Source organism: Megalobrama amblycephala, linkage group LG24 (assembly GCF_018812025.1).
Source record: "Megalobrama amblycephala isolate DHTTF-2021 linkage group LG24, ASM1881202v1, whole genome shotgun sequence".
NCBI classification, from domain to species: Eukaryota; Metazoa; Chordata; class Actinopteri; order Cypriniformes; family Xenocyprididae; genus Megalobrama; species Megalobrama amblycephala.
The window spans coordinates 6,319,558-6,333,038 of record NC_063067.1 but is presented as its reverse complement, the minus strand read 5'-3'; positions in this window follow the sequence as shown (position 1 = coordinate 6,333,038).

Here is a 13,481-nt window from a genome sequence, read left to right as displayed (position 1 = left end):
CTGCATTTCACCTCTGCTCAAACTTTTCTAAATAAAAAAACTGGCATTGCATACAATGAATATTGTTGTCTCTGTGACGAATTTCTTATGTTCCTCATTTGTAAGTCACTTTGGATAAAATGTCGGCCAAATTAATAAACGTAAACCTAATATATGCATCCACAACCAACAGGGCTTCTATTTACAAGTTTCAATAAATAAATTACAGTCAGTAATTTATTCAATAACATTTGCATAGTAATGTCATTTTCTGTCAGAATTTAGAATTTCTGTCAGAATTTTGTCTGAATAGGTACACACACATACATACATATATAGTCTTATTTTATTATGTAATATAAATATGTATTATTTATATGAATAATATACATATGTATATATGAATTATATACATATGTATCTATAGGTGTAATTCAGTTTTTTTCTACAAATACTTATATAATACATTTATATTATATTACATTAATTTCATTGTCCAACCTTTGACAAATAAACGTAGGATTCTTTTCTAGTCGCCAAATATCAAATTCACAATAGATTAATTAGTTAGCTCATTAACACATGTTTTGGCACGAAAGAGTCAAATAGTTAACAAGCATTCTTTAACACAAACAACACAGCCTTCAAGGCACTTCTGAGTCAACTTGCTTGATTTGGTTTGATTATTCATCAAGAGTGGAAATACAGTACATAATCATATTCTTTTGCTTCTGGGATGGTTCATTATCATTATCATCATATCATAGTCAAAAAGAGCCAATAATGAATATGCCTGACGCAGATACACCTTATTCTAACATACGCAAACATACACAAAATTGCTGAAACACTTGCATTGATGAAAACATGATGACCTCATTATGATTTCCTGTCTCGTGAAGGGCTGAATTCATCAAGAATGGATGAAGCTACCTCACACATTACACAGGTCTTGCAATCCAGGCAATACTAATTAATCACACTAAATAACCTGAAAAGACCTTATCTAGGAAAAATAACTAATACATATATCAGTGCATGTTCAAGTGAGTCTGACTCACCTTCAACAGCCTGAACACTTGAAATCTGTTATGAAAGCTGATGAAACCTGCAAACACTGTCTTAAAGGGATATTTAACCCAAAAAAGAAAATTATTAATGTTGAACCAATGAGATTAATTCTCGAGTGTTACACATCACATTTGAGCTTCCTCGAGAACCAATGAGGTTCATTCTCATGTTACGCATCACATTTGAGCTTCCTCGAGAACCAATGAGGTTAATTCTCGAGTGTTACGCATTACATTTGAGCTTCCTCGAGAACCAATGAGGTTCATTCTCGAGTGTTACGCATCACATTTGAGCTTCCTCGAGAACCAATGAGGTTCATTCTCGAGTGTTGCGCATCACATTTGAGCTTCCTCGAGAACCAATGAGGTTCATTCTCGAGTGTTACGCATTACATTTGAGCTTCCTCGAGAACCAATGAGGTTCATTCTAGAGTGTTACGCATCACATTTGAGCTTCCTCGAGAACCAATGAGGTTCATTCTCATGTTACGCATCACATTTGAGCTTCCTCGAGAACCAATGAGGTTAATTCTCGAGTGTTACGCATCACATTTGAGCTTCCTCGAGAACCAATGAGGTTCATTCTCATGTTACGCATCACATTTGAGCTTCCTCGAGAACCAATGAGGTTAATTCTCGAGTGTTACTCATTACATTTGAGCTTCCTCGAGAACCAATGAGGTTCATTCTCATGTTACGCATCACATTTGAGCTTCCTCGAGAACCAATGAGGTTAATTCTCGAGTGTTACGCATTACATTTGAGCTTCCTCGAGAACCAATGAGGTTCATTCTCATGTTACGCATCACATTTGAGCTTCCTCGAGAACCAATGAGGTTCATTCTCGAGTGTTACGCATTACATTTGAGCTTCCTCGAGAACCAATGAGGTTCATTCTCGAGTGTTACGCATCACATTTGAGCTTCCTCGAGAACCAATGAGGTTCATTCTCGAGTGTTACGCATCACATTTGAGCTTCCTCAAGAACCAATGAGGTTCATTCTCATGTTACGCATCACATTTGAGCTTCCTCGAGAACCAATGAGGTTCATTCTCGAGTGTTACGCATCACATTTGAGCTTCCTTAAGAGGTTTATTTTCGTGTGTGAAGCAGGTTCAGTTGAGCTTCTGTTTATGATTGCTGATCAATGTTTATATGTGAGTAAAAGCCTAAATTCAATCTGTTTATCGTATAAAGTGATTGAGTCTTCAGAAAATTTTGACTAAATCACTCAATTCATATGGATTAGTTTTACGATCTCTTTATGAACTTTTTGAAGAGTCAAAGTGGTAGTTGTGTAGCTGTCAATAGAGGGACATGTAATCTCCAGGATTTAATCAAAAAGATCTTCACTTGTGGTCAGAAGATGAATGAAAGTCCTAAAGGTTTGGAACGACACGAGGGTGAGAAATTAATGACAATGATTTTCATTTTTGGGTGAACTATCCATTTAACCGCCTCCATCCAGTCTAGACACATTTTTCTTTCAGCCGAATAACCTGGACTGAACACAGCTGCACTCATCCTGCAGATCACTCACTGTGACTGTCACATATTAAAGATGAATTTACAATATAAACATTGACTATAACATAAAATATGACTCCAGAACTCAGCAAATGTCTTCACTCTGCCCCAATTTAAAAGATTTATTATCAGATATGACGCATGCCGTTTGTTAAAGTGACAGTTCATCCAAAGTTCACCGTAAGATATTTTCACGTTTTATTCCATGACATATATTACATCGTAATACGACATTGTAAAATACAATACCTTGTGATTTGACTTGTCTTGAACAAGGCGGTTGCTAACAAGCGTCTAATTGGGACTAAACATCATCACACTGAACAGATAACCTCGTCTATTCACTAGTCGCTTACACAGCCTCGCTGTATTTATAATCATGCTCTTTCAACCTATTATAACTCAAACTTTCAGGGAATATGTTTTTAAATAAAGACTGAAAGTGTTGTTGAAGCTTAATGAAGTCATGTGACCGTTGTGTAGTTTGTTTAGTCTACATTTAGCTTTTTATTTCTTGTATTCAGCCTACAGAATTCATAAAAGTTGTGTTAATTTGTGAAGATTATAATCATAATGAACAAAACGTGTAAGAATCACTGGGTTTTTGTCGAGGGAAACAGTGATGGAAACTTACGGTTTTCCATTTCTCTGCCACTATAGTATCCACAAATGAAGGATGACTCAAAATTTTGCCTGCAGTCCCTGTATATTCAACTAGGATAGAAGAAAGTATTTAAACACAGAAAGAGAACGCTTAGCGGAACACCTGCTCAGATCTGCAGTTAAGTATAGGTAATAAAATTCTCTTTCCTTTTATTACTCTGGTGACTGTTATGTTGGATCTGAGGAAACAGACAATAAAACTGATGGCCTAGAAATGTATTGCCTGAAAAAACTCTTCCTGGAGAAGCAGCAATGCTCCGTCAGTCTGACCGGGAAACACTCCCTGAGGTCAGGCAACAGACAAGACCTACAGCACACATTAAACATGATTTCCTTCTTTTTAGCTTTTCTCTCAGTGTTGTCACGATACTGAAATTTCCAACTTCGATATATGATACCTGGAAAAATATCGAAATTCAATACCATTTTTGATACACTCTCAGAAAAAAAGGTACAAAAGTTGTCACTAAGATGGTACTCTTTAAAAAAGGTTTTAATATGTACCATTTAGGTACTTATATGTACACTATTGGTACCTTTGAGGTATTAATATGCACTCTTAGGTACAAAGGTGTACCTTTTGAAAGGGTACCGCCCCAGTGACCACTTTGTACCTTTTTTTCTGAGAGTGTACAACGGGGAAACTAGCCATACATACAGATAATTTGTTATTATCTCATCATTTTTTGATAATTTTGTTGCATATATTTAAAACACAGAACAGGGAGGCTTTATTTGAACTACTACTTATAACAATACATAACAATGACATGGTAATACATATTAATGCTTACAATTAAAGTTACAAAAGTTAATCAGGGAGCAGCGAGTGATTTTCTTTTTTCTTTTTTTGATTAACATGATAGACAGCAGCAGGTTTATTAGGCCGCTGTCACTTTAAGAGCTTATGCACTGATCTAATATACTGATACACAACATGCATTTTCTCTCAACTGTTTACATTCCAAAACTGACTGTATTTATCTGAATACTTAGCAAGACGGGCATTTCGACATCATTTTGTACGTATTTAACCATTTAAGCGCAATAAGCCACGAAAAACAAGTCAATTTGGTACTCGTGAGCTGTTTGAGAGGTGGCTTTATGTGCGCCCGCTTTTTGTGTGGGCATGAAACCTGCAGGAATACAAGCATTATTCAACCGGAGTGAATGAGTGAGTGACAGGAGGTGGGTATGATATAAGACTGGAAAACTGGAAAACTTCAGGTGAAATGTCACTTGTTGGTGTTCTGTATCTTCAATGTCCTGAGATAGCTTTAACAGCATCAATAGTGTAATACTTAGTTTAAAATCAGAATATAGTCACTTAAATAGTCAGGTCTAACATTACTTTAGTTATTCAAACGTAAGATGACTTTAAAAAAAAAAGATCCTCCTCTGCACTGACTGACAGCTTCTGTGATTATAAAGGGAGTGTGTGGTACTTACTTTCTGTGTAATTCATTCACAAGAAAAGTTATTGTTTGTCATGAGATTTTGAGTACTTCATACTTCACCTTGAAAAAAAAGTATTTTAAAACCTAGTGATTTTATAGAGTTTAATATTTATTCAAAAGCGAACCTGAGTGAAAAACTCAGGAAATGTGTAATATGAGCAAATAAATGCTCCTCTGCCGCCATCTGCTGGTTATAATGGTAAAGTGTTTTCTATCAAATGTTGGATTTCAGGGGACCTTCAGTCATTACTTAAATATATATATAGTTGTGAAATAAAAAATCAAGTTCTGAAATGCTGTTAGACTTTTTACTTGTAATTGTTATTTTATTGAGCTTGGATGACACAAATTATGCCTATTGATTCGATATACTATCATGACTTGTCATAGTTTAACATTTAATCAAAAATGTATTTAATTTGAAGTTCTGTTAATGTAAAATACAATCTGATGACGTGTAAACGTGTTTCATTGTTTTGAGTTGTATGAACACTTCTTTTAATTTAGACAAACTTAAGTTAAGTGAAACTGGGCTGGGATTTATATTTCCCATCATGCTTTGCCCATGGCACTTGAAAGTAAATGCTAAAATTAAGTGTTATATAATGTTTTTTGCACAAGATTAATGGTAAGGGAGATTTAGCAGTAATTAGTGTTTTGTTATGCTAATTTAGAAGAGTTTCTGTTAATGTGGGTTTTTGGAGATTTACCATCATGGAGACAAGCGGTGCTTGGTAAGTTCAAGTTACTTAGAAAAGTTGTTTTATTGTGGCAAAAAAACGTCTTCACCTTACTTAAAACATTATGTTGAATCAACTTAAATAATTGCATTCATGTTAACAATTATTAAGTTCATGTTACTTAGAAATGTGTTTTTATTGTGGCAAAAAAACGTCTTCACCTTACTTAAAACATTATGTTGGATCAACTCAAAATATTGCTTTGAATTAATGTAATTCTCCCAATTGGCTTAAGTTAAAAATTCTAGTGGAAAACGTTAACATATTTTTTTTTTGTTGAACCAATGTTTTATTTTTTAGAGTGTATATCTTGAAACGTTCGGTTTTACAACGGAGACAATCTCAGAAGGATGAACAAATAATGTTTGTGGTCATCACATTAAAAATAACATTTGAAGTGCTGGAAAAATGTTGTGTGTCACAGATACCGCATTTCTTATTCAAACGTTCCCATTAGCTTCATCTTCATTGCAATCATATTAGTGTGATAACGGCATTAAAATATAAATACAAAGAAGACCTTTGGGTCAAAACGTTCAGTAATAAAGTTTAGTAATAAACTGATCTTTGGGAGCAGCAGTGGCAATGTGCCGATTTTTGTTTATCTTTAGTGCCACACTAGAAAACTGTACACATTTTAAACCCCTAGAGATGAGTTCATGAAAGGTGCATTTGATGCTTTGAGTTCTGCTCTCAGGAGAAGCTACAATTTTACAGTGAAGGACGCTGAGAAACTTCAGATACAATAAAACGCCTACAGAGAAACACAGGGCTCTTATCAGTCATTTCACATCAAAAGCTCTAGGACACTTTATGACTGCATCAACAGCAGCTATTCCTGTCTAAACGTGCATTACTTTCTCAGTGTTTCTCTGACACCAGAGAAAAACAACATCTAGCTGTAAATGTAAGAATCTCAATTAATTATCAAGTTCTACATTCCACTCATATTTCTTGTGTATGTGGGTTTAAAAAGTTTCAAAAGCACCTGTTCACAGATTAATGTGTGCTAAACTCATTCAATGTCATTCAACTAATGTCAATGGCTTGTAATAAGAGCACTGAAATGAGCAACAAATTATATAAAGCTATTTAGTAAAGCAAAAATATAAGGGGTGTTAAAGGGTTAGTTCACCCAAAAATGAAAATAATGTCATTTATTACTCACCCTCACGCCGTTCCACACCCGTAAGACCTTTGTTCATCTTCAGAACACAAATTAAGATATTTTTGTTGAAATCCGATGGCTCCGTGAGGCCTGCATATAGGGAGCAATGACATTTCCTCTCTCAAGATCCATTAATGTACTAAAAAAATATATATTTAAATTAGTTCATGTGAGTACGGTGGTTTAATTTTAATATTCTAAAGCGCCAAGAATATTTTTGGTGCGCCGAAAAAAACAAAATAATGACTTATATAGTGATGGCCGATTTCAAAACACTGCTTCATGAAGCTTTGGAGCACAAATGAATCAGCGTGTCAAATCAGCGGTTCGGAGCACCAAAGTCACGTGATTTCAGCAGTTTGACGCGTTCTGAATCATGATTGGACACAGAAGATTCATAACGCTCCAAATCTTCCTGAAGCAGTGTTTTGAAATTGGCCATCACTATATAAAGTCGTTATTTTGTTTTCTGGCGCACCAAAAATATTCTCGTCGCTTTATAATATTAGTATTGAACCACTGTACTCACATGAACTGATTTAAATATGTTTTTAGTACATTAATGAATCTTGAGAGAGGAAATGTCATTGCTCCCTATTAGAGCTTAGATCGGGCCCAACAAATCAAGCCCGACCCTACCCGAGCCCGAGCACGTTGTGTCCGAGCCCGGCCCGGCCCGACACGTCCACTGTAATTATGAGCCCGAGCCCGATTTAAACCCGACCATTTTTAATATGTGGGCCGTTATAACCAGGGGCGGCGCCAGAATTTTTTATTTTTTTTTTAACGCAGGTGCTGCTGTGCTAGATCATTTAGGCTACAGGGGGAGCTGCGCAGTTATATAAATTATATAAATACTATTAATAAATGAGCAAAAATTGGCCACTCAATATTAAATATTAAATTATTTTAATTATCATAATTAAAGTTTTAATTTTATTAAATTGAACAAGCTCAACATTCAGCATTCAATCAAATATTCTTAAAGATTAATTATTATTAATAATGTTACTTCAACATATTGTTATTTCAACATAATATGTGTGTGAGCAACAAGCAAGATGTGCATTTGTAAATTCGGTGACAGCGTGTGTTACCAGTTTCAAAAGGTGTGTGACCGCGGCGCGCCGGCGCCTCCATGTCATAATTACATTGTCTGCTATATTGCTTTTTATGTATTAAATCCAGGTAATTGGATGATGAAAAATGTATTAAAATTAAGATACAATTTATACTAAACGAAATTCACTTTAAAGAAAATCTTTCTTCAAAACAAAACTTAACAAACTTGAAACTAAATGTGCTTATTTAATGGCTAAAACACGTAGACTACAGACTCTCTTTTTGTACAAATTGCAGCACATTCATTTAATTCTGAATTTTGCACATGTAAGTTGAAAAGCATTTGTTTGTGCATAGTAAACATATCCGTAACATTTATCAAGTTCATAATTGTGCGTGCATGTATTAATTATTATCTTAATGAATAATACGACAAGGAAGAAGCATGTAAACTGCGTTGTTCCCTCCTGAAAAATCCAGCTAAAACCAGCCTAAGCTGGTCAGGCTGGTTTTAGCTGGTCTCCCAGCCTGGTCATAGCTGGTTTTAGAGGGGTTTTGACATTTGACCAGCTTAAACCAGCTGAACACATGCTAACCCAGGCTGGGAGACAAGCTAAAACCAGCTACTTCCAGCTTAAACCAGCTAAGACCAGTCAACCAGCTTAGGCTGGTTTTAGCTGGATTTTTCAGCAGGGTTTGTTTATTAAAACTAGTTTAAAATGTTTCCATACCTCCGATTTTCCTCCAGACTTGCTCAAAGTTAATTATCCTGTTTTCATTTTTTTCTTTGCTTCTTCAAGCTCCATGTTGTACTTAAGCCTCGTTTACACTGTTCGTATGGCTCCGACAAGGTAATGTTCCGTCCTCTGAGCGGTGTCAACTCACACCAGAAGCATTTCAGAAGCGAAGTTTTCGTGTTTTTAATGGCTAAATGGTTATATTTTGTCCGGTTTGATTGTGTTTATTGCTATGCCATACTTTATTTAGCTGTAGCCATACAGATGAAGTTAACACACTTAAAATTCCAGTTATGGACAACAAAAACAAAGAAATTTCAAGTTTTTCAACTTCGAATCTCTTGTCTTCAGTTTCTGTCATTGTAGTGATGTGAAATATCAGCAGGAGTTTACAGGATTATTTTGACTTTATTTTGTATTTGAGCTGCGAGGCGCCTATCTTTAGCGAAGCGGCGCAGTGAGCCCCTTCTGGGACGCTTCTCAAACGCACCGCGGCGCGGCTGGTGTAAACACGAGCATTGACTAGAGTAGCCGCGAATCAGCTCCGGTAGCCGCGTCGCAGCCGTAACGTGCCGCACACGCGTGCAGTGTAAACGAGGCTTTAAGCTACTGAATAGTACAGCACGCACAGCAGGTGTGATGCGTCACGCATGCGAGACTGCGAGTGGACGAGACGCTGCGCATGACACGTGACGTGCTTTATCAAGGGCCCGGCCCGACCCGACCCGGCCCGAGGACGGTGGCGGGAAATATCGGCCCGACCCGGCCGCCGAGTCCGGGCTCGGGCTCGGGCAGAGAATCTAAGCTCTACTCCCTATGCAGGCCTCACTGAGCCATCGGATTTCAACTAAAATATCTTAATTTGTGTTCCGAAGATGAACGAAGGTCTTATGGGTGTGGAACGGCATGAGGGTGAGTAATAAATGACATTATTTTCATTTTTGTGTGAACTAACCCTTTAAGCATGACGCAAAGCGGAAACTCTCTTAACTCTCTTAAAAATCACCTTAAGTCACATATTGCTTCCACAAAAATCACTGTTTTCTGCGGAGCTGCTTTATAGATTAATCAAACTCATTTGATGATCTTTACACAGTTATTGAACTGAACTGACTCGAGCTGAACAATGACAATATTTTCTTTTAAGAGCTGCTTTACAGCAGAATTGAATTCTCTGAGAGCTCCTACTTATGCCACGTGACTGCTGTACCACCTGACCGCTGCAGTTTCATTTAGGCGTTGAGTGTTGCCACTGAAACGCATAATTTCCAGCCTGAGGGCAGCTCCAAGTAGAACTTAATGTGTTGTCATCTGTAAACTACAGTAATTACGACATGGTGTGAACGCTGCAAAACAGTGAGCAAATAAGTCTAATTTTACGTCCTGTGTTCCCGGGCGATTGTTTAATATTAACGTGAGCAGAGTGGAATATAGAAAGTGATCAGCATGAATGATATTCAAAACTGCTGCTTTGTTTAGGGTGTGTATTTCTGTAGCCTGCAGTGCCGGTCTCCCTTTCTGAATTATGAATATAGATGGAAAAAATAGATAGCTGTATCTCTCTGTCTTTATGAAAAGTCGCAGAAACTCTATCAGGGTTTTTTTTTCTTTCGCTATTGCTATTTATTTGCAGTTGTTTGCTATTCATCGCTATAGAAGTTTACCCAACTATGACGACTTCCGCTTCCGAGAACCCCGGAAATGTGAAAAGAGTCCATTCAGCTACAATTCAAAATGACCTAATAACAATAATAATAATAATAATACAGTATTTTACCAGTAATGCATGTGATATGGAAGAAATAAAAGGTTTCAAATGAAGCAAAGAGAGTGTCACGATCACAGTCTGTTCCTGTTCACTCCGGACTCCATTTCCCATAATCCTCCCTGTCAGTCACATGCACTCACTCCACCAATCACCTGTTGCCACATACAGCCATGCACACTCCACACTAATCACCACACCCAGCTGATACTCATTACCAGGACTATAAAGGACTCACACACACACCACCTCACCGCGAAGTCTTGTTTCCCCAGTGTACAATTCCGAGCGTTTATATCTTGTCTGCCTTTCTGTTACCGTTGCTGCCTGTCCCTGTTCCTTGACCCGTTGCTGCCTGTCCTGACCCTTGCCTGGTATACCGTTCTGTGTATGATATCCGCCTGCCTCGATCTACTGCCTGTACCCTGACTACGATTCTGCCTGTTCCTTACTGTTCCTGTTTGTTCCTGTTTTGACCCTGCCTGTACGACCACTCTACTTTAATAAAATGCTGCAGATGGATCCCTGCCTGAGTCTCCATTCGTTACAGAAGACTTCGCCGCCACTACGATCCAGCAGCTTCCCCGGAGAGCATCTACACGGTATGGACATTACGCAATTACTATTGTGGAGTTCGCAGGGCACGCGATCCTTAGAGGAATATGTGCAGGAATATCTAGACATTGCTTACCTCTCTGATCTACCGGACTGTGCTTTGATTGACTTTTTCTGTGATGGCGTCAACCACCCTCTCCGGGATAAGCTAAGACGAGAGGGACCGCGTTCATCACTCAGTAGCTTTATGGACTATGCATTGTTGACTGTTAGCTCTCCGTTTACTGTGGGTGTCGCGGAGGAATGCGACACCATGGTGAAGCCCGTAATGGCCGCCGCGCCAGGTAACACGCACAAAATAGCGGCTACCATCACAACAGCAACAGTTCATGTCCCCACTGATCGCCCAGAGCAACGTCACGTCTTCGCTGATCGCCCAGAGCAACGTCACGTCTTCGCTGATCACCCAGAGCAACGCTACGTCTCCGCTGATCGCCCAGAGCAACGTCACGCCTTCGCTGATCGCCCAGAGCAACGTCACGCCTTCGCTGATCGCCCAGAGCAACGTCACGCCTTCGCTGATCACCCAGAGCAACGTCACGTCGCCGCTGATCGCTCAGAGCAAAGTCACGTCGCTGCTGATCACCCAGAGTCACGTCACGTCTCTAGATCAGTCCGGGAGCGGAGAGGGTTGCGTTCCAGTATGGCTGATCCCCCACTGACTACGGTCCGAGCAGCTGGCATCCCCAAGTCCTCGCCGGCCGCTTCGCTCTCAAACCAGTCGGCCGCTACGCTCTCAAGCCCGGCGGCCGCTTCGCTTTCAAGTTCATCAGTTTCAACGCTCTCAAGTTCATCAGTTTCAACGCTCTCAAGTCCATCTGTTTCAACGCTCTCAAGTCCGTCAGTTTCAACGCTCTCAAGTCCGTCAGTTTCAACACTCTCAAGTCCGTCAGTTTCAACGCTCTCAAGTTCACCGGTTGCTATGGACTCAAGCGCTCTGGACGCGATGGACAAAATGGCTGCTTTGCCAGTGCCCACGGGCACGATGGCCGCCCCTGCGGTGCTGAAGGTTGTAGGGGGCGTTCCAGCCACTGAGTCCGCTCCAGAGACTGCTCCAGCTGGTGAACCATCGCCTCACTCTCAGAGGAGGAGGAGGAGGAGGAAGAAGACGTCCTCCTCTCCTCAAGACGCAGACGCCCTTCAAGAGGCCGCTGTGGGCCTGGAGACCACTCCAGAGGTCTCTCCTGCTCCGCCCAAGCGTCATGCTCTACCAGCACCGCCTAAGCGTCTTGCCCTGCTGGCGCCTACTGAGCTCCTCGCTCTGCCGGTGCCACCTGTGCTTCTTGCCCTGCCGGCGCCACCTGTGCTTCTCGCCCTGCCGGCGCCACCTGGGCTCCTCGCCTTGCCGGCGCCACCTGTGCTTCTCGCCCTGCCGGCGCCACCTGGGCTCCTCGCCTTGCCGGCGCCACCTGAGCTCCTCGCCCTGCCGGCTTCACCCACACGCCTGGCCCTGCCAGCGCCACCCAAGCTCCCTGCGCTGCCAGCACCACTCAGGCGTCTTGCCCTGCCGGCTTCACCCACACGCCTGGCCCTGCCGGCGCCACCCGAACTCCTTGCCCACGAACCTGCGAAGAGCCCCGCTGAAATCCCCAAGAACTTTTTGGGGAGGGGCAGTGTACCTGAGGGTGGGGAGCTTGTGGGTGGGGACCCTGCTCAACCATGGCCTTTAAGGGCCCCTGAACTACTATGGCCATTCATGGACTGTAGGCCACTAGGGCCATGTATGGACTCTGACCTGCCGTGGCTGCCCAAGACGCCTGACCTGCCGTGGCTGGCCAAGCCACCTGACCTGCCGTGGCCGTCCGAGCCGCCTGACCTGCCGTGGCCGTCCAAGCCGCCTGACCTGCCGTGGCCGTCCAAGCCGCCTGACCTGCCGTGGCCGTCCAAGCCGCCTGACCTGCCGTGGCCGTCCAAGCCGCCTGACCTGCCGTGGCTGTCCGAACCACCCGACCTGCCGTGGTTGCCTGAACCACCCGACCTGCCGTGGTTGCCTGAACCACCCGACCTGCCGTGGCCGCCCAGGCCACCTGACCTGCCGTGGCCGCCCGAGCCACCTGACCCACCGTGGCTGCCTGAGTCCCTGGGGCTGCATTGGAGATCCCGTTCCCAGCTGCTGTTAGATCTCCAATGCACCCACCCCCCCCTCCCTAGCTGTTCCTTTACGTCGCGAGGACGCGCCTTCCGGGAGGGGGGCGTTATGTCACGATCACAGTCTGTTCCTGTTCACTCCGGACTCCATTTCCCATAATCCTCCCTGTCAGTCACATGCACTCACTCCACCAATCACCTGTTGCCACATACAGCCATGCACACTCCACACTAATCACCACACCCAGCTGATACTCATTACCAGGACTATAAAGGACTCACACACACACCACCTCACCGCGAAGTCTTGTTTCCCCAGTGTACAATTCCGAGCGTTTATATCTTGTCTGCCTTTCTGTTACCGTTGCTGCCTGTCCCTGTTCCTTGACCCGTTGCTGCCTGTCCTGACCCTTGCCTGGTATACCGTTCTGTGTATGATATCCGCCTGCCTCGATCTACTGCCTGTACCCTGACTACGATTCTGCCTGTTCCTTACTGTTCCTGTTTGTTCCTGTTTTGACCCTGCCTGTACGACCACTCTACTTTAATAAAATGCTGCAGATGGATCCCTGCCTGAGTCTCCATTCGTTACAGAGAGAAAGTCTCAGC